This window comes from Rhinoderma darwinii, chromosome 1 (assembly GCF_050947455.1).
Source record: "Rhinoderma darwinii isolate aRhiDar2 chromosome 1, aRhiDar2.hap1, whole genome shotgun sequence".
Taxonomy (NCBI): domain Eukaryota; kingdom Metazoa; phylum Chordata; class Amphibia; order Anura; family Rhinodermatidae; genus Rhinoderma; species Rhinoderma darwinii.
In genome coordinates this window covers 112,765,710-112,789,498 of record NC_134687.1, presented here as the reverse complement: position 1 = coordinate 112,789,498, position 23,789 = coordinate 112,765,710, and positions in this window count along the sequence as shown.

Below are 23,789 nucleotides of genomic sequence, written 5' to 3'. Positions count from 1 at the left end.
GACCTAGTTACAGATACAGGCTGATTAACCACGGGCGTCGACACAGAAGCTGTGTCAGGCAAATCCTTCATAGTAGATTTTAAAATCTCCCATTTATCATTTGTACCATTATTTGACATTAGTTCTTCCCAGTCTATATCCTGAATTGCAGCTCTCATCCTGGGGAAATTGGCCTTCTTAAAATTAAGTGTTTTTGCCCTCCCAGCCTGTGTTTGTTTTTTACAGTATAGGTAAAATATAACTATATTGTGATCACTGTTACCGAGGTTTTCACGAACATTGACATTCCCAACAAGCTCTGCATTATTAGAAATGACCAGATCCAACAGAGCTTCACCTCTAGTCGGATCTTCCACAAACTGGCCCATAAAATTTTCCTGCAACAGGTTGAGGAAATTTCTCCTCTTTGCAGTTGAAGCTGAACCATGATACCAATAAATATCCCTGTAATTAAAATCTCCCATTATCACTACAGTACCCCCTGTGCAGCCTGCTCCATTTGTTTATATAGCTCATCTTCCATCTCCTCAGTTATATTAGGGGTCTATAGATTACATCAAAAGTAATTTTTTTCAGTGTTTACCTCCCTTTGTAATTCCACCCACAAGGTTTCAATCTCATCAGAATCTTCACCCACTAATGCATCTTTCACACTCGCCTTCATATCACTTCTCACATACAGACATACTTCACTGCCTTTCTTATTTGTCCTGTCTTTCTGAAACAGTGTAAAGCCCTGTAGATATACAGCCCAGTCATGTGAAGAGTCTAGCCATGTTTCAGCAACACCAACTATATCAATATGTTCCTACAGAACCAAGGCCTCCAGCTCCCCCATTTTGGTTGCTAGACTTCTGGCATTTGTGAACATACACTTAAACTTGCCTTTAAATTTTTCACTTTCAGTATCAGAAATGTGATTATTTGACATTATTTGGGCATTTTTGTTTTCACTGCTGTTTTGTAACAAAAGGATCTCCTTATCCTGTTCTGTAGTCCTCTCCCCACAGTCTATTTCTTCCCCCACCAATTTAGTCTGACCCCTCTCTAACCTAACTACCCCTTTATTTTCTACATTGACCTCCCTCCTCAGCCCTAGTTTAAATACTCTGCCACCACAGTTAGAATTATCTCCCCCAGCACAGCAAATCATTTGCAAAATAGTTTGTACCCCTATGAAAAGTAAACCCAGTGCTCTAGGAACCCAAAGCCTTCTACTCTACACCAAGACATATGCCATGCATTTAACTCCCTGAGCTCCCGCTGTCTTTCCTGTGAGGCGCATGGCACAGGCAGTATTCCTGAGAATACTACCTTGGAGGTCCTTCCCTTCGGCTTGTAGCCTAGTTCTTTAAAATTATTCTTAAGGCTCCTCCACCTACCATTTCTGGACCATGACAGCTGGATCGTCACCAGCCCCTCCAAGTAATTTATCCACCCGTTCTGCCACATGCCGAACCCTGGCACCAGGGAGACAGCAAATCATTCGGTTGAGGCGGTCTTGGTGACAAATTATTCTGCCTTACCTGCATTACCATCCCGCCGACTACTAGCTGGGCTGTTCTCCCGGCTGTTAGGCAGATCAGTATCCACTAGGGCTGCCATTTCTGAGACCGACACCCTAGCATCATCACCCAACTTGGCAATTTTGCTTGTAATATCAGAAACAGGATTGGCCTTCCTTTTCTTGAACCCCTTTCAACTGCCCCGAACTACATTAACCCAGCTACTTGCCTGGTCCTGCTGATCCATGTCTTTACCCTCCAGTTCCACCCCACTAACTGCTTGCTCAGTGATCAGCATGCTCCGCTCAAGATTGTCTATAGCCCTCAGTGTTGCATTTTGCTCTTCCAGATCTCTAATGTGAGCTTCCAGGTGAACAACCTGCTCACATCTGCCACAGAGGTATTCACCCTGGAACTCCAGCTGCAGTCGTGCATACAAATGGCAAACTGTGCACCGAAGAGAACCTCCAATCCTGCTGTCCATTATCCCAGTTACAAAAAAACAGTGCACAATTGTTAAAGTAAAAGAAAAGAAGAGTACTTACAGGGTCTTTAACTCCTCTTTATAACTCTGGTTTAGTAACTCCACTTGATATACAAGCCACTTAATTTAGCAAGGCCAAAACAGAGCAAGCTCAACTGAGGCCTGCAGGCTAATTTATATCACCTGAGAGCAGTTAATCCCTCCCCCTAGTGAGCTGTACAACAGGACAGAAGCTTAGAAGGCAAAAAGGGTTTTAAATTGTGTCAGTTTTGCTAACTTCTATCTAACACAGTTTCACACACAGGAACACAGCAAACCAATCCGGTTTATTAACTCCACTTGATATACAAGCCACTTAATTTAGCAAAGTTAAAAGAGAGTTTTCTAAAGAAATTATGAGAAAAATAAAAACACCTCCTTCAGTTTTTTTGGCTGTCGTTAAAAACGCATGACACACAGATGACATACGCGTGTAAAAAATGCAGACGCGCACCGTACACGGATGTCACATGGAACTGCGATGCAGAAAAAGCTGCGTTTTTTTACACACGCAAAACGGACGCGTTCGTGTGAATTAGGCCTTAAGCTGACAAAATTTTGTGCATATATGAACACAAATCTGGGATCTCAAAGATCATGCTCTTTACAGGGTAGATGTTGCAACTAAAATTATGTTTAATATGTATCTTTAACTCGTTAAGCTACCATGACGTAACTGTATGTCATTGATTGACTTGCATTAAGCCACTATAACTTACAGTTACGTCATGGAGAACGCACAAGCACAGAAGCTGTGCCCAAGTGATCACCATGGGAACCTTGTTGTGACTTACACCCGCTGCAACGAGAACTCTAATCACAGGCCATTTAACCCCTTTAATGCCGCGGTCCATAGCGACCACAGCATTTAAGCAATTTGACAGAGTGGGGCTCTTTCAAACATTGGCAGCCTGGCAAAAGCAATCGGGGCCACAGCCTGTTTGCTTTGGCAACAGGGATGAAAGTGTAAAAAATAAATACACATATATAGATATATAGTATTGCCGCAAACCTTACTACCCAAACAAAAAAGTTAACTCGTTATATAACATGCATGGGAAATGCAGTTAAAAAAAATTGCAAAACACACTAGCGGAATTGCTTTTTTTACAGCCCCTTTCAAAAAAATAATGATAAAGGTTATGTAATAAGTTCCATGTAGCACAAAATGGTACCAATAAAAACTACAACTCATGCCGCACTAAAACATGTCCTCAAACAGTTAAAAGAAAATGTGATTCATTAGAACAAACCACCTTCTTCCATTGCTCCATGGTCCAGTTTTGATGCTCATGTGCCCATTGTATGCACTTTTGGGCAATAAACAAGGGTCAGCACGGGCACTCTGACCGGTCTGCAGCTATGCGGCCACAAACACAGTTCTAACACCTTATTATAGCCAGCATTAACTTTTTCAGCAATTTGTGTTACAGTAGCTCTTCTGTGGGATCAAACCAAACAGGCTAGCCTTCGCTTCCCATGCACATCAATGAGCCTTTGGCACCTATGAACCTGTGACCCATTTACCGGTTTTCCATCCTTGGATCACTTTTAGTAGGTATTGACTAATGCATGTCGAAACACCCCACAAGACCTGTCATTTTAGAGCTGCTCTGACCCAATCATCTAGCCATCACTATTTGGCCTTTGTCAAAGTCACTCAGATGCTTTATGCTTTCCCATTTTTCCTGCTTCCACCATATCAACTTCAACTTCTGATTGTTCACTTGCTGCCTAATAGATCCCCCCTATTGTCAGGTGTCATTATAAGAAGATAATCAATGTTATTTACTTCACCTGCTGGTGATTTTAACGCATTCCCGACCACCCCCTGTCTTTTGACGGAGGGCAATGCAGGTCCTGAGTCTACAACAACGTCTACTGACCTAAATAGGGCTGTCTCACTGATTCCAGTGCTGTTTCATTTTTTTCTGGATCCCTTATTTCAGAGATATGACCCACTGTTGTGTATGTTCCCTCTATGCTAATTTACAGTAGTTAGCAAACAGGGCTTGAACTAGCCTCAAGCTGCCTCTCGCTGATTTGTCAGCATCAGAGGCAGGAAAGCTAACTCTACCTCAGGAGAGTGAGGGTAGCTTATGCCCCATTGGCAAACTACAGAAAATTAGCATATAGGGAGCCAACACAACAGTGGGACATATCGCTGGAACGAGGGTCTACAAAAAAACAAACAAAAACAAATGCTGGAATCCGGGAAACAGCACTATTTAGGTCACATAACCAGTTTCATTTATCTGACATAGTGACCAATCATCTTGAAGGCCTTTTGCCACATCGGCAAAAGGTTTCTAGCACATCGGCAGACCCCTCTCTGAAATCGCGGGGTTTGCCGATGGTTGGCATGGCAACCGGAGGTCAAACAATGGCCTCCGTGTCTGCCATGGACGGAAGCCTATCAGGGCCAGCCATCACTGTATTGTTCCCGATGCACACTGCCCCCGACAGCTGACACTCCAGTGTTGCCGATCAGCGGCTCATCGCCTCTGATTTAGGCAATTAACCCCTTAAATGCGGTGATCGATTGCGATCGCCTCATTTAGGGAGTTTGTAGCACATCGGCAGCCTTTGGCTGGTCCTCATAGGCTTGCTGTCAGAGTGACTGTGACGTCACACTGACAATTGTAATACATTACACTACTAGGTAGTGTAATTTATTCTAGCAGCGATTAGTGCTGCAGGTCAAGAAAGAAAGTGTAAAAAGGAAAAAAAGTTGTTTTTTTTCCTATAATAATTATTTTATTATAGGAAAACAATGAAAATGTTCAGGTACACATATTTGCTATCCCCGCATTCGGAACAACCCAAGCTATAAAACTATAATGTTATTTTTCTCGCACGGTGAACACCACAAAAAAAATAAATGAAAAGCTATGCCAGCATCGCTATTTTTTGGTCACCACCCCTCCCAAGATACAGAATAAAAAGTGAACAAAAAGTCGCATGTACCCAAAAATAGTACCAAACGAACACCCGTCCCACAACAAACAAGCCCTCACACAGATTTTTTGACTAAAAAATAAAAAAGTTATGGCTCTCAGAATATGGTGACACAAAAAAGAAATCATTTTATAAAAGTGTGATTTTATTGTGCCAACTCTGCAAAACATAAAAAAAACTATATACACATGGTATTGCCGTATTCGTACCAACTTGCAGAATAAAGTTAAACATAATTTATTGCGCAAGGTTAACGCCGTTAGTAATAAAGAATTTAAAACGCCAAAACCGCAGTTTTTTTGGTCACCTTAGCTCTAAAAAATGGTAATAAAAGTGGTCAAGAAGTTGTATGTACCATAAAATGGTACCAATAAAAGCTACAGCTCGTCCTGCCAAAAATAAGCCCTCACACCGCTCAATTGACCAAACAATAAAAAAAGTTATGGCTCTCAGAATGCGATGATACAAAACAGTTTTGTTTTTTTTAACAAACAGTCTTTTCTTTGTAAAAGTAGTAAAATATAAAAAAAACCTATACACATTTAGTATCACTGTAATTGTATTGAGATGCAGAATAAAGCTAAGTTGTTGTTTTTACCGCACGGTAAAAGACGTAAAAACAAAACCCCAAAAACAATGTAGGAATCACAGTTTTTTCCACTTTCAGCCTGCAAAGAATTTTGTTTCAGTTTCCCAGTACATTATATGCTACTTTAAATGGTGTCAAACTACAACTCCTCGCGCAAAAAAATAAGCCCTCATACCACGCCAACTTTTGACGGAAAAATTCAAAAGTTATGGCTCTTGGAAGGCGGGGAATGAAAAACAAAAATGAAAAAGCAAAAAAGGATCAATCCTGAAAGGGTTAATTAAGTTCTAATTTAAAAAAACAAACATTTATGACCCCCTATGGGGTATTGCCAGGTGTTGGGTGGCTTTTTCTCTGTTATCTCTTGTAAAAATGTTGATATTAATTTTCACAGCCTAATTCCACTAAATTCTACAAAAAACCTGTGGGATCAAAATGATAGCTATACCCTAGAAAAATTATTTAAGGGGTGTAGTTTCCAAAATGGGGGTTTCCACTGTTTTGGTACCTCAGGGGCATTACAAACGCGACATGGCAGCGAAAACTATTCCAACAAAATCTGCGCTCCAAAATCCAAAAGGCGCTCCTTCCCTTCTGAGCACTGCTGTGGATCCAAACATCAGTTCATGACCACATATGGGGTGTTTCCGTAATCGGGAGAAATTGCTTTACAAATGTTGGGGTGCTTTTTCTCCTTTATTCCTTGTAAAAATGAAAAAAATCTATGTTTTAGCAGAAAAAAGTAGATTTTCATCTTCACAGACTAATTCCACTAAATTCTGCAAAAAAAAACTGTCGGGTCAAAATGCTAACTATACCCCTAGAAAAACGCCTTAAGGGGTGTAGATTCAAAAATGGGGACACTTTTGGGGGGGTTTTGACTGTTTAGGCACCACAAGACATCTTCAAACCTGACATAGGGCCTAAAATATATTCCTAAAAAAAGGAGGCCCCAAAATTCACTAGGCGCTCCCTTGCTTCAGAGACCGGTGCTTCAGTCCATTACCACAATAGCGCCACATGTGGGATATTTAAAAAAAACTGCAGAATCTGGGCAATAAATATTAAGTTGTGTTTCTCTGGTAAAACATACTGAGGTTACAGAAAAAATGTATTACAAATTAATCTCAGCAAAAAAAAAAAAAAAATTGTAAATTTCACCTCTACATTGCTTTAATTCCTGTGAAATGCCTAAAGGGTCAAAATACTTTCTGAATGCTGTTTTAGTGGTTATACTTTGAGGAGTGCCGTTTTCAAAATGAGGTGATTTATGGGGACTTTCTATAATATAAGGCCCTCAAAGCCACTTCACAACTGAACAGGTCCCTGAAAAAATAGCCTTTTGAAATTTTCTTGAAAATGTGAGAAATTGCTGCTAAAGTTCTAAGCCTTGTAACGTCCTAGAAAAATAAAAGGACGTAGAAAAAATGATGCAAGCATAAAGTAGTTATATGGGAAGTGTAAACTAGTAATTATTTTGTGTGTTATTATTATCTGTTTTACATGTAGATACATTTAAATTAAGAAAAATGCTAATTTTTCCAAGTTTTCTCTAAAATTTGAAGTTTTTCACAAATAAATATTCAATTTATCGACCAAATTTTGTCACTAACATAAAGTACAATATGTCATGATAAAACAATCTCAGAATCGCTTGGATAGGTAAAAGCATTCCCAAGTTATTACCACATAAAGCGACACATGTCAGATTTGAAAAAATCATCTGTGTCCACATGGCCAAAACAGGCTGCGTCCTGAAGGGGTTAAGGGGTTAGTGTTATGGTTGATTGGTGTACATCAACTAAGGACACAATATCCTATAATTTAATTGTTTCTTGTAGGTCTCTGTATTGGCTTGTTATTGGAAATTATGAGTTAATGGATTTTCAGGGAATTTCACATTTAGAACCTTTATCTGTTAGTGGAGAATCACTTACACTGGAGGACTTAGCATGTATATACAGTACATGAACACACCATTTATTTCCATGGGTAACGTTTAATGCTGAATTTAAACACTTCCTGCTGGATTTCCCCACAGATTGCAACTGATTGCTGGGGGTTCAAGCTGTGGGCCACTTAATGATCACCTTATTTTTGGGGCACCCTTCTAAGAAAAATGTATTGTCCAACGATGATAACCCCTTTAACCCCTTGGCAACATGTCACATACATATACGTGACAGCCGCCAAGGGGAAGTATGGAGCGGATCCACGGGCTGAGCAGGCTCCATACAGAGCGGGTGTCAGCTGTATGTTACAGTCGACACCTCTCTGTAATGGGGAGAATGAACGATCACTTTGATTCCTGCTCGTTTAACCTCTTAGCAGTTAGAAAGAGGGGGAGGCCCACTCCGACAGCCCATCGCTTCCCCCCCATGACGCGTTCATGTGTTGCTAATGGCTGTCATTGCAGCCTGTGTGCCTGGTGAAGGCACCCATGTCTGTTCTCTTTGTTCTCATATTAAGCCCTGCCAGACAATGTAGGATTTGGGTAATAAGAGTGCGGGTCACTTCACCTAACGGCGGCCCGGCACAGAGCGGCTAACAGTAAAATAAAGTGCGTGGAAAAGGAATAAACCTCACTTCTTTTAACTTAATCATGTTTTAAAATGGGGGGACTAGACTGTTCTTTAAATGCCAGTGATGCACTAGGAGCGCTCCTTGGGTCTTTTTCTGTTTTTTTTGTATCCGCATTTAAAATGGAGGAGGGATTTTGGGTGTAGAAGATAAAGTTAATTACATTTTTAAAACACTGCCAAATTCATTTTTAGCTGACTTGTACTTTAGAAAAAATTGCAATTAAAATGAAACTTATACCACTATAAAAGATAGCATTCTCTGCAGCAAAGTCATTCCACAGAGTAATGGCTCTGCAGATATAAAATAAACAATAACTTAGATGTGGGTGTAAAAGTTAACTAATTTATGATTGTGACAAACTGCCGTCACATATTCCTCCTGTTTAGCATTTTGATTGAGTTACAGAAGTCATTTATCTTACCTGAATTTTGAATATTTTATAGACTTCAGACATATCTTAATCAAAAAGAGTTGTAGCATGCTGCACCTTACATAAAAACACATTTTAATTTAGCAGAAATTGATATCTGGGTAACGCTTCTTGTGCTTATCACGAAAGTCAGACAAAACTTGATTTTTTTTTTCCCATTATGGATGTTCTAGCCCTATTTATACCTCAGTATAATTAAATACATATTTTCTATTATTAATATTATATTTTATTATTTTTGTCATCACTTATGACATGATTGTAGCTAATACATCCGGTCTGAGCCTCAGTTGCAGATTTTGTCAAATTTGACATAAAAAAATAGTGCTATATGCAATGCTATTTTTATGTCAAAACGACAGACACCATAATGAAATTAAAGAGACCCCAGTACAAATCAATAGAGTCAGTGGAGGTTGCTGGTATCCACCATACGACGGATCCAGTACTATATCCTGGTTATTGTTATAAATAAAAACCAGGAAACAGATGGGAACTGAGCCAAATGCGAAGGTAGCTGAATAACATACCACCAGATCAAATAGAGCCATTTCTGCAAGAGCTCATTAAGGTCATCCGTACCACCATTGACCTTGGACTGGATCTAAACCGCAAACATCAGGTTCCCAAACCTAAGAATATAGCAGCCTTTCTGTCCAGAGGCACATTTGCACATCTTCACATGATCAGACCATCATCCAGTCAGTCTCAAAAAATTCTAAACAATTACCAAATTCCAAAAGACCTTCTTGACAACTCAACACTTATTATCGTATTTACATTAATCACCTTCTAACTGCGCCCAACTTTAACACAACATTGTGCCGTTTTTCTTTGATAATGATCACACAGTTTTATAAGATCCTACCTTATGGTTTGCATTTAAAGCTTATGTTAGAGGTTTCTGTATAAAAATGTCTGCAGTTGCTAAAAGAAAGAATCAGAAAACAAATGTAAATATTATCTTACTACATAAATTGCTAGACATAAGTCCATTAACAAAGCTGCCTTTCCTGAATATATGTCAAAAATCCTTGCAGATATGCATCTGGAAATGAAAGCATTACTGTCATATAAACGCAAATTGTTCAAAAAAATATTAAGATCTCTTTGTTTACATAAGGTGATAAACTGGCTAAATCTTTGCTAGAAGAGTTAAAAAGTGCATGGCTCCTCTCTTTGATCTACTGGTGATGCTGCACAGCTCCAAGGCTAAATCTATTGTCTATGTCCTCCTGATTAGTGCCTCTTGATATTCCTTGCTTTGATTACCTGACTTGTCTCACCGTTCTGGCTTTATATATAATCCTGGCCCTTGCACTTCCTCCTTACCAGACTATTGAGCTCTAGTCTCAGGGCCGGCACTCAGCACCTGGCGAACCTGGGCAAGTGCCAAGGCACACTGCCCTTGGGGGGGCACTCGGCCGCCCGCTGCCATCATGGCTCAACCAGGAGTGGAATCAATTGCCAGAATGTTGCCAATGCTCTGGCCAGAGGTTCCGCACCTAGAGGGAGACCCTGACGTCCCTATCCATGTACTAATCCTTCTCAATGAATTAGAATATCATCAAAAAGTTAATTTATTTCAGTAATTCAAGTAAAAAACTGAAACGCATATATTATAAAGATTCATTACACATAGTGTGATCTATTTCCAGCATTTTTTTCTTTTAATGTTGATGATTATGGCTAACAGTTAATGAAAACCCAAAATTTAGTCTCTCAGAAAATTTGAATATTGGGTAAAAGTTCAAGATTGTAGACTCATGGTGTCACACTCTAATCAGCTAATCAACACAAAACACCTGCAAAGGTTTCCTAAGCCTTCAAAAGGACTGGTCTGTTGCTCAGTGGTCTAAAGTCCTGTTTTCAGATGAAAGTATATTTTGCATTTCATTGGGAAAACAAAGTCCCAGAGTCTGGAGGAGGAGTGGAGAGGCACTCAATCCAAGTTGCTTGCGGTCCAGTGTGAAGTTTCCACAGTCAGTGATGGTTTGGGGAGCCATGTCATCTGGTGGTGTTGATCCACTGTGTTATATCAAGTCCAAAGTCAGCACAGCCGTCTACCAGGAAATTTTAGATCACTTCATGCTTCCCTCTGCTAACAAGCTTTATGGAGATGCTGATTTAATTTCTAGCAGGACTTGGCACCAGCCCACACTGCCAAAAGTACCAATACGTAGTTTAATAACCACAGTATCACTGTGCTTAATTGGCCAGCAAACTCGCCTGACCTAAACCCCATAGAGAATCTATAGGGTATTGTCAAGAGGAAGATGAGACACCAGACCCAACAATCAAACGAGCTGAAGGCCGCTATCAAAGCATCCTGGGCTTCCATAACACCTCAGCAGTTCCGCAGGCTGATCACCTTCATGCCATGCCTCATTGATGCAGTAATTCATGCACAAGGAGCCCCGACCAAGTATTGAGTGCATATACTGTACATACTTTTCAGTAGGCCAACATTTCAGTATTAAAAATAATTTTTGAAATTGGGCTTATATAATAATCTAATTTTCTGAGACACTAAATTTTGGGTTTTCATTAACTGTTAGCCATAATCATCAACATTAAAGGAAAAAAATGCTGGAAATAGATCACTCTGTGTAATGAATCTATATAATATATGAGTTTCACTTTTTGAATTAAATTCCTGAAATAAATAAACTTTTTGATGATATTCTAATTCATTGAGAGGGACTAGTATATAAATATATATATATATACCGTATTTTTCGGACTATAAAACACAGTTTTTAGCAAGAATAAATCTTGCTAAAAAGTCCCTGCGTCTTATAGTCAGCAGTCAAGGGACCTGGCACATCATGGAGCAGGGAGGGGATGATGTATGGAGCGGGTTCACGCGCTGAGCCCGCTCCATAGACTGTAGATGTCAGCTGTGATTTACACAGCATATTAAGCCAAAACGAAAGATAATGAAGAAGCACAGGTCCCGAGTTCTGATGCAGTGCACGCTGTCAAGCCAGGCAAACCCACTCTGGCATATTCCAAAAAAGTAGTAGGACAGCAGCACACGTCTCCAAGTCTTCAAAATAGTATGTTTAATGTCAAAACATCTGCTGCAAATAGGCAACGTTTCGACCCATAGTGAGTGAAGGGTGTTTCTCAAGCCTAACATTATATCTAAAAACAACACCTTAACCCCTTCAGGACTGAGCCTGTTTTGGCCTTCAGGATGAAAACGATTTTTCAAATCTGACATGTGTCAATTTATGTGGTAATAACTTGGGAATGCTTTTACCTAGCCAAGTGATTCTGAGATTGTTTTCTTGTTACATATTGTACTTTATGTTAGTGAAAAAATGTGGTCGATAAATTCAATATTTATTTGTAAAAAACACCAAGATTTGGAGAACATTTGCAAAAATTAGCATTTTTCTAAATTTAAATGTATCTGCTTGTAAAACCGATAGAAATGCCACACAAAATATTTACTAGTTGACATTTCCCATACGTCTTCTTTATGTTTGCATAGTTTTTAGAACATTCTTTTATTTTTCTAGGATGTTACATGGCTTAGAACTTTAGCAGCGATTTCCCATATTTTTAAGAAAATTTCAAAAGGCGATTTTTACAAGGACCAGTTCAGTTTTGAAGTGGCTTTGAGGGCCTTATATATTAGAAAGTCCACATAAATCACCCTATTTTGAAAACTGCACCCTTCAAAGTATTCAAAACAGCATTCAGAAAGTGTTTTAACCCTTTAGGCGTTTCACAGGAATTAAAGCAAAGTAGAGGTGAAATTTACAAATTAATTTTTTTTTTTACAAAATTGATTTGTAATAAAAAAAATTCTATACCGCAGAAAGTTTTACCCGAGAAATGTAACTCAATATTTATTATAATCAATGAACATTCTGCAGTTTTTAGAAATATCCCACATGTGACCCTAGTGCGCTAATTTACTGAAATACAGGCCTCAGAAGCAAAGGAGAACCTAGTGGATTTTGGGGACTCCTTTTTTTAGAATATATTTTAGGTACCATGTCAGGTTTGAAGAGGTCTTGTGGGGCCAAAACAATAAAGACCCCCAAAAGTGACCTCATTTTGGAAACTACACCCCTCAGGGAATTTATCTAGGGGTATAGTTAGCATTTTGAACCCACAGTTTTTTTGCTAAATTTATTTGAATTAGTATGTGAAGATGAAAATCTAATTTTTTTCTGAAAAAGTAGAAATTTTGAATTTTTTCAAGGAATAAAAGAGAAAAAACACCCCAACATATGTAAAGCAATTTCTCCCGATTATAGCAATACACCATATGTGGTAATAAACTGCTATTTGGACCCACAGCAGGACTCCAAAGAGAAGGAGCACCATTTGGATTTTGAAATTCTGATTTTGCTGGAATAGTTTTCAGTACCGTGTTGCGCTTGCAATGTACTGGAGGGAACAAAATAGTGATCCCATTTTGGAAACTACACTCATCAAGGAATTTTTCTAGGGGTAAAGTTAGCATTTTGACCAACAGTTGTTTTGCTGAATTCATTGGAATTATTCTGTAAAGGTAAAAATCTACTTTTTTTCTGAAAAAGGGTAGCCATTTTTAATTTTTACAAGGAATAAAGGAGGAAAAGCACCCCGACATTTGTAAAACAATTTCCCCCAATTACGGAAATATACCATATGTGGTAATAAACTGCTGTTTGGACCCACAACAGGGCTTAGAACGGAAGAAGCGCTATTTGGCTTTTGGAGCTCAAATTTGGCTGAAAGTGTTATTGTGTGCCATGTCGCATTTGCAAAGCCCCTGAGGTACCAAAACAGTGGAAACACCCCAAAACTGACCCCATTTGGGAAACTACACCCCTTAAGGAATCTATCTAGGGGTATAGTGAGCATTTAGACCCAACAAGTCTTTTGCAGGATTTATTAGAATTAGGCCGTGAAAATGATTATTAACATTTCTTCCACTAAAATGTTGAAGGATAAAGGAGGAAAAAGCCGCCCAACATTTGTACAGCAATTTCTCCCGAGTACGGCAATACCCCATGTGTGGTTATAAATGGTTCTTCATTAGAAAGTAATTAACCCTTTCCGGACTGAACCGTTTTTTTCTTTTCCTTTTTAGTTTTTCCCTCCCCGCTTTCCAAGAGCCATAACTTTTTTATTTTTCCGTCAATAGAGTGGTGTGAGGGCTTATTTATTGAGGGACGAGCGGTCGTTTTAATTGGTACCATTTTTTGGTACATACAACTTTTTGAGCACTTTTTATTACATTTTTTGGTAGAGCCAAGGTGACCAAAAACAGCGATTTTGCCATTTTAAATTCTTTATTTTTCACGCTCCATACATCACCCCCCACACTACGACATGCTATGTCGTGGTGCGCAAAGGGGTTAATGTGCAGCGGATGGTGCAGAGTGAAAATTAAAATTTTCCACTGATATGCCATTTTAGTACACTACATGTTATGCCCAGTTTGTGCCACTGAAGACAAATACCTCATAAAATATTAACCGGGTTCTCCCGGGTATGGCGACGCCATATCAGTGGACGTAGACTGCTGTTTGGGCACGCTGTAGGGCTCAGAAGGGAGGGAACGGCTTTTGGAGTGCAGATTTAGCTTGTTAGTTCTGTTTGGCGTTTTACTGGTATTTCAGTTTATAATGTGGGGCATATGTAATCTGCGCGGAGAACATCAGGGCATAATAAGATGGTATAATAATGGGGTAAATAAATACTAATCCGCAGATGTGTGGCCGGTGTCGCACTGAAAAATGGCGCCCAATCTCATCCGCTTTTGGAACACTGCACATTTTGCATCGCCATATTCTGAGAGCCAGAACTATTTAATTTTTTTCTCCACCGGAGCTGTGTGAGGGTTTATTCTTTGCAGCACAATCTGTAGTTTTCATTGGTACCATTTTGGGGTACCAGAAATCTTTTTGACCACTTTTTATTCCATTTTTGGCAAGCAAGGTGACCAAAAACCATCAATTATGACAATGTTTTTTATTCTTTTTTTTATGGCATTCACCCTGGGCTATAAATGACTATTTTACTTTATTCTGCGGGTCGATACGATTACGGCGATACCATATGTATATAATTTTTTTATGTTTTGCAGTGTTTGTGCAATAAAATCACTTATTTATAAAATAAATTCTTTTTTGTGTCACCAAATTCTGAGATCCATAACTTTTTTATTTTTCAGTCAAAAAAGCTGTGTAAGGGCATGTTTTTTGCGGGACGGGTTGTAGTTTGTATTGGTACTATTTTGGCATACATGTGACTTTTTGATCGCCGTGCGGGAAAAATAATATTACTGTTTTATAGTTGGGGTCGTTACGAACGCGGTGATACCAAATATGTGTACTTTTTTAACGTGTTCATTTTTTTCCTATGATAAAAAACTTATTATAGGAAAAAAAGCATTCTATGTTTATGTCACTTATAACTTTGATTTTTACTCTTTTTAAAAACATTTTTATTATCTTTTTTTTACTTTTGTTTACTTGTCCCACTAGGGGACATTTAGACTTGCAGCTTTGATCACTGCTAGAACACATTACACTACCTATGTAGCACGGACGTAACTGCTCAGGTGCGCGAAGTTACTGCTCACCTGGGCGTTCATGTACGCCAAGGTGCGGGAAGGGGTTAAATAGGTAGGTACAAATCGTCACGTGATACATTCCAAACAGTGATAATCGTGATCAGTATCTCCCAGGTGAAATATACATTTGTATGATTGACATCGGTAATTTCATTACATGTCAGTAAAACATGTACAGAAATGACATACAATTTATAAATTCAGCAGAACAGATAATGTATATACCTCAATCATTGTTTCGCTAAAAGAAAAAGAGGAAGAGAAGTTCACCACACTACAGCTCCCAGCACTGATCACAGGATTCTATTGTGCATGCTCCAAAGCCAAGAAATGCAGACACATCGTAGATTCAAAGAGATAGCGAGTCAAAACTCATCTATCCCAAACTAAACAAAAATAATCTCAAGTATGCATCAAACTCACATATATTTAATCAATCCCACAACATGTAGCTGTAGTTCACTAATCAAATTCAAGCCCAATGTTATGATCAAAGGACGCCGTAACTAAGCAACCAAAGTCACGTGTTTACAAATGTCCAATGGGCTGGCGGGAGAGAGAGACACTCTATATCTCAATGTCTGGTATAGTATGATACTTTATATATATTAATAATCAAGTCATTCTCTAATGTAGATGCCCTTCATGTTCTATGTCACAAAAGTGATTACAATATTGTTAATGGGAGCGCTCGTAATATATGTCTGATCAAATAACCAGACAGATGTACAGCGCAATAACCGAATAAGTTATATCTGAATAATGGACTCTTATAGTATCTCCCATCAAAGCCATACCATCTCGTAAATTACTGTAAATACATAATGAAAACAAGAGTTATCATAGATAACCAGCAGAAGAAAGGGAAAAATCCATCTAATTTTAAGTGGAGTCTTCATCCTGGTCATGTGTTTGCTGGTGTGTGGTGAACGAACCTCCATGGTAAAGAATCTCCAACTGTAAGAATAATAAATGTATATCAATGATCACCAAAATAAACAACAATCTGCCAAATATTAGATAAAAAATGTATTAAAAACAGCAATGTAAACTCAGAGTCCATGTATTATCTTATATTCTAAATTCAGGTCCCTAGGTTGTAAGGTGTCAAGCTCATAAATCCATCGTAATAATTTTCTTTTTAGCATCTTCTGTCTATCCCCCCCCCCCCCCTTCTAAGTATTGGGACACAGTCTATTGTTCTGTTGATAATGGTTGTCACCAACCCTAGTCAGAAGGAACTCCGCCACTGCCTGCGCCGCATGACCTCCTCAGCTCCTCCGGTAAGTCACACCAGGCAGAGCGGAGAGTGGTAGCGGTAGGCTACCGCTCACCGCTCTGTTCACAGTGTGGCGCTAAATACAAGGGGGGAGTGTGGCGCTATTTAAAAGGGGGGGAATGTGGCACTATATACAAGGGGGGAGTGTGGCGCTATTTACAAAGGGGCAGCGGGCTGTGTGTGGCACTATTTAAAAGGGGGGCTGTGTGGTGCTATTTACAAGGGGGCTGTGTGGCGCTATTTACAAGGGGGGCTGTGTGTGCGCTATCTACAAGGGGGGATGTGTGTGGCACTATCTACAAGAGAGGGGCTGTGTGTGGCACTTTCTACAGGTGGCTGTATGTGGCTTCTTTAATTTACTTTCCTTTCATTTATTTTTATGTTAATTACATTATATAACTATATCGCTTGTAAAATGTAGAAATGCTTTTATACTCGAGTTACATTAAAAAAATAGTGAAAAAAAATGACACCTCATTGTTTGGTAGAGAAAGCAAACATGGCAAGGGGGAAGGAGATGTCGGGAAATAAGTTGGGGGGGGGGGCGCCAATCTGAATCTTTGCCCCGGGTGCAGGAGAACCTAGCTACACCTCTGGATTGATTAAATATATGTGAGTTTGATGCATACCTGAGGAGATTATTTTTGTTTAGTTTGGGATAGATGAGTTTTGACTCAGTATATCTTTGAATCTACGATGTCTCTGTATTTCTTGTACTGTGGAGCATGCGCAATAGAATCCTGTGATCAGTGTTGGGAGATGTAGTGTGGTGAACTTCTCTTCCTCTTTTTTGTTTAGCGAAACAATGATTGAGGTATATACATTATCTGTTCTGCTGAATTTATAAATTGTATGTCATTTCTGTACACATTTTACTGACATGTAATGAGATTACCAATGTCAATCATACAAATGTATATTTCACCTAGGAGATACTGATCACGATTATCACTGGTTAGAATGTATCACGTAATGATTTATACCTACCTATTTAAGGGGATGTTTTTAGATATGTTAGGCCTCATGCACACGACCGTTGCCGTGTGCACCGCCGTGATTTTCGGGTCGGCCGGCTGCGGACTGTCAGCGGACTGTCAGCCGCAGGCCGCCCGCAAATCGTGGGACATGCACATGGCCGCGGCTATTGTTTTCAATGAGCCCGGACCGCAGAACCAGGCCGTAATAAGACATGCCCGTTCTTTCTGCGGTCCGGGCTCCCGGGCCGCGCACGGACCGCAAAAACTACGGTTGTGTGCACGGCCACATAGAAAAGAATGGGGCCGCAATTCTCCCGTGGATTTTCGGGGGAATTGCGGCCGCAAAAACACGGTCGTGTGCATGAGGCCTTAGGCCGGAGAAAGGCCCTTCACTCACTATGGGTCGAAACGTTGCCTGTTTGCTGCGGATGTTTTGACAATTAACATACTATTTTGAAGACTTGGATATGTGTGCTGCTGTCCTACTACTTTTTTTGGAATATTCACAGAATATGTCATAAATGTCAGATTGATGTGGGCCCACCTCTGGGACCTGCATCTGTCTGTAGAACGGGGCCCTGTTCTATCTTTGCCAGCTCCGCTGTCTTCTGGACACTTCCTGGTTACATGGTCGCTGAGCTACGCAGTTTCTGTAACTCCCATAGAACTAAATAGTAGTTACGGAAACAGAGTAGCATGCTACGCTGCTTCTGTAACTGGCATTCACTACTATGGGATTTACGGAAACAGCGTAGCTCAGCGAGTTACGCTGTTTCCGTAACTCATCCATATATTGCAGTGTATTGTACCACCGATCTAATGATCACTGGTTCAAGTCCCCTAGGGGAACAAATAAAATGTGTAAAAAAAAAGTCTGATAAATTTTCAGGAGAGTAAAAAAAAATTCAACAAAAACCTTTTCCCATTTTTCACCAAGCACAATGTAAAAAAAAAATTGCTATTGCTGCATCTGTAAAAGGCCGAAACTATTACAATATAGCATTATTTGACTCACACAGTGAACGGCGTAAAAAAAATAATTTAAAACCCCAGAATCGTTGTCTTTTGGTCACCATAGTGCTAAAAAGAATGAGATATAAAGTGATAAAAAAAAATCATATGTACTAAAAAAATTGTGCTAATAAAAACTACAGCTCGTCCCGCAAAAAATAAGCCCTCACCACTGCTCAAACTATGGAAAAATATAAGTTATGGCTCCCAGAATGTGGCGAAACTGGACACATTTTTTTTAACCAATAGTTTTTTCTTTGTAAAAGAAGTAAAATACAACATTTTTTTCCCTATTTTCTGTTGTCTAAAACCTGGGTGTGTCTTATAGTCCGAAAAATATGGTGTATATATAAAGTCTACACACTCCTGTTAAAATGCCAGGTTTTTGTCATGTTACAAAATCAGTCTAAAATGTATCATTTCAGAACTTTTTCCACCTTAAAGTGTAGCTAAATGTTTGACAAACTTAGGGCTTATTCAGACAAACGTATAATACGTCCGTGCAACGCGCGTGATTTTCACGCGCGTTGCACGGACCTATGTTAGTCAATGGGGCCGTTCAGACTGTCAGTGATTTTCACGCAGCGTATGTCCGCTGTGTAAAACTCATGACATGTCCTATATTTGCCAGTTTTTCGCGCATCACGCAACCATTGAAGTCAAAGGGTGCGTGAAAACCGCGCACGGCACACGGACGCACTTCCGTTTACCGCGCGTGATGCGCGCTACAGTAGGCAAAACTATGAATGAAAACAAACATAAAAACAGAGTGTCATAATGATGGTGGCTGCGTGAAAATCACGCAGCCACGCATCATATGCTGCTGACACACAGAGCTTTTGCAGACATTTTGCGCGTGAAAAACGCTGCATTTTTTGCGTGCGCAAAACGCACACGCTAATGTGAATCCAGCCTTGTAGTGACATGTCAGAAGTTTGGATTGGTGCTCGGAACCCCACCAATCCAAACTTCTGACATGTCAGTATGATATTCAGCTACGCTTTAAGGATATGTTTACACGCCTTATTTCCGGCCGTTTTTCGGCCCGTAAACGACTGAAAATCAGATGCAGAACGCCTCCAAATATCTGCCCATTGATTTCCATGGGAAAAACGGCGTTCTGTTCTGATGGCTGCGAAAAAGAGTGCATGTCACTTCTTGAGCCGTTTTTGGAGCCGTTTGTCATTGATTCAATAGAAAAACAGCTCCAAAAACGTCCGTAAAAAACGCAGCGAAAAACGCGAGTTGCTAAAAAATACCTCTGAATATCAGGAGCTGTTTTCCCTTGAAAACAGCTCTGTATTTTCAGACGTTTTTTGCTAAGTGTGTGAACATAGCCTTGATGTCACCTATAATCTGTACAATTGTATTGAAAAACTTAAATATTTTAGGGTGCAAAAATAAAAATAAAGAACAAAAATATTCACACCCTTAAACTAAAACTTTGTTGAGTTGCCCTTGTTACTTTATAACAGCATTCAGTCTTTTTGGGTAGAAGTCTACCAGCATGGCACATCTTGACTTGGCAATTGTTGCCCACTCCTCCTTGCAAAAGCGCTCCAAATCTGTCAGATTGTGAGGGCATCTCCTGTGTATATCCTTCTTCAGGTCACCCCACAGATTTTCAAGGGGATTCAGGTCTGGGCTCTGGCTGGGCCATTCCAAAACTTTGATCGTCTTCTGCTGAAGCCATTCTTTTGTTGATTTGGAGGTATGCTTTGGGTTGTTGTTGTGCTGAAAGGTGAAATTCCTCTTCATATTCAGCTTTTTACCAGAAGCTTGCAGGTTTTGTGCCAATATTGCCTGATATTTGGAACTGTTCATAATTCCCTTCACCTTAACTAAAGCCCCAGTTCCAGCTGCAGAAAAACAGCCCCAAAGCATAATGCTGCCTCCACCATGCTTTACTGTGGGTATGGTGTTCTTTTGGTGATGTGCAGTATTGGCTTTGCGCCAAACATAACTTTTGGAATTATGGCCAAAAAGTTCAACCTTGTGCTCATCAGACATTCTCCAACATGCTTTTTGCAGACTTGATGTAGGTCTTTGCAGAACATAGCCGGGCTTGGATATTTTTAGTTATTAGAAAAGGCTTTCGTCTTGCCACCCTAACCCATAGCCCAAACATATGAAGAATACAGGAGATTGTTGTCACATTCACTACACAACCAGTACCTGCCCGATATTCCCTCAGGTCTTTTAATGTTGCTTTAGGGCTCTTGGTGGCCTCCCGGACCAATTTTCATCTGTTTTTTTCATCAAGTTTTGGGGGACGTCCAGTTCTTGGTAATGTCACTGTTGTGCCAAATCTAATGCACTTCTTGATGACCGTATTCACTGTGTTCCATGGTATATCTAATGCCTTGGAAATTCTTTGGTACCCTTCTCCTGACAGATGCCCTTCAACAATCAGATCCTTCTGATGTGTTGTAATCTCTTTACAGATCATGGCTTTTGCTGTCACATGCAACAAAGAAAATGTCAGGAAAATTCTAATAGAACAGCAGAACTTTGTATGAAGTCGATCAGACTCTATTTCTTCTGTCTCCTCCACGGGAGGTGAATCAAGCGTTTCCACCAGCGAAGAGGCAGGTGCCCTATGAGATTTGGGAAAATAAATTTTGACTCAAAAAAAAAAACACAATCAAAACGCCATGTCCGCAATGAAGGGAAGTCGACTCACACAGAAGGTAATTAAAGTGTAGCTAAACGTTCAACAAACTTCTGACATGTCATAGAGACATGTCAGAAGTTTTGATCGCTCACACGAGCGCTTCTGCTGCTTCATTCTAGAGATTGGTGGGGGTCTCAGTGCTCAGATCCTCCAGCGTTCAAAACTTCTGACATGTCACAATGTAGAACATTTAGTTACCCTTAAACCTTTTAGAACGCCATCAAACTGTTGTACATTTGCATATTTTAAGTCTTGGGACTATTTTTTCACCCTCTAACTTTGATTGCTTTACAGCAATAACTGACCTGCAGCTGTTTGCGAGAAAAATTGTTTTTAAGAAAATCTACCACCGTGAAACTTTACCTTTAAACTTTCCAACACATAAGGAAAAAGAAGCCCTAAACACCCTGCAAGAATTATTGGACGAACAGACACAGAGTGAACGATTCCCCAGTTCTCTTTTTCCTCCCTCCAAAAAATTTCCCTCAATGGCGATGTAACCTAATAAGGAGTTCCGCCAGATAGCAGCCGGGGGGGGGGGCCGACAAGACAACTGTACACCTGAGATGACAAAAGCCATTAAAGAACTTGGCCAAATGACGGACATAGTTATTAAGCCCTCTGACAAATGTGGCAACGTCGTCATTTGGCCAACTGTTCTTTATGAGAAGGAGGCTCCCCGACAAGAAACTTACCTTTAGTATACTTAAATTAACTAATATTGTTGTACAACGAAATCATAGACTATGACAATATCTAGTCACCGCTAATAACTCTACTTACCTTCAATTCATTTTTCGGTCTCATCTTGAACTCCCGGAAACATTCGTCTGAAATGACATGTGCCGATTTTCCCCTCTTGCGTTCCAAACAAATTACTGTGAAACGCAATCATTTTCACCTGTTACTGACCGGATATAAACCCTAACTCTTCTGTCATAACTTTCACTTCAGCCATGACTAAGGACGCTGCGGTCGTCTGAAACGCGTAGGCAGCGTGCACCATTCATATCCATTTTTGCCATGAGACATTGTCTCCTTTTTATACTTATGTTTCCATTTTAAACAATCTATTTCTCAAGAATTACTTTGCGCTGGAAGCTGCCTTGTACCCTTGTTCGCTACCTTTAATCCCTTACTCAAATTCAAGAGTGAACTGAAATCTATACCGGATAAAGAAGTGGAGAAGGGTGTACTGACTAAATAACAATATAATGGGCTTTTTCTGGATAACCCAAAGGTAGCATGTTTTTACATGCAGCCCAAGATACATAAGAGGGCCATTAATCCCCCAGGATGGCCTATAGTCTCAGGCATGGATAGCTTGTGTGAACTGGCAAGCAAATTGATCATTTCTTAAGACCACTTGTTGAGTCTCTGCCCTTTAATCTCAAAGATACTACAGATGTACTTTGGAAAATGAATGGTATTCAACTTGAAGCTGACATGTGCATAGTGAGGAAAGAGAAGGAAAAAATCCAGTGTTTGATTAAAAAGGAAAACTGTTCCCAATTTTATTATAGAAAATAGTTAAAAATTGCATGGAGACGCAGTCTCAAGGTATATATATTGAGCGGGCTGGATGACCTTGGCCTACGCGTTTCGAGCAAGCGTGTTGCTCTTAATCATGGCAAAAAGAATATGAGTGCCCCCAATGCTGTGTCTACTTAATATACGGAGCGATCTACCGTTCAAGAGTCAGCATAGGCTGACATTGATTGATAGTTAATTCCGCAGGTGGAAACTTTAACCCGTGTGTTGAGTGCCTTTTCGTTACTTTGTGTAACACGATGGGTTGGCTCTGAGTATCAGCAGTCTATTCGTTAAATTTATGCAAAACTAAAGCACTGTTATACTGCTTTTGTTTCTCAGATCGTGCTTGTCAAACCTTGGATCTTTTGATACTAATTTTTTTAAAAATACGAGCCAAAATTCCGGATTGAAATAGTCAGCGGACAAAAAATGTAGACTGAGCATAGAAGGGGCAAACATAAATTAAACATTCCAAATATACAACTAACAAATTAAGGATAAAAATAAATACAGATGTAAAAAGACATTTGCAAATCATAATCTGGTAATCTGGCTTCTAATGTATCTGAAGCACATAGAGGTATAAACAAATACAACAAAGAATCTGCATGGATATAATATATAAACAGAACATTATGTTGGCGAATGTAATTAAATTAAAAATGATAAGGGAAGAAAGTGATTTCCCTACCACTATGACCAATTAGACTTAAAGTTTAGGAATTCAACATGTATGCGTATATGTAAAGTATAGGAATCGTATTCCTCTCATGGGTATATGTGTATTGTATTTAGGAAATACATGGTTTCGTATAAATGAAAATATCCTATTAATGTATTTTATTCCATATATTTGTAGACTGTAAGTCGTGGAAGAATGTTCTTAGGATCTTACTGGAACATACCTTAAATGTGGGTATATATAATTCTCAGAGTTCCTCATATTTTCGTTATTGTTATTTTTTAAGAATTTATATTTGGTATGGAAACTAAACTAGTGTTCAAATACACAGGGATAGAACCTGCTACACTGGTTTGTGTACAAACTCCCATCGCCTCCGCAAGCCTTCTGTATATATGGCACAACACAAGCTGGACAATGGTCATGACATGACCCTACATCATCAAAGCTACTCGAGGGCAC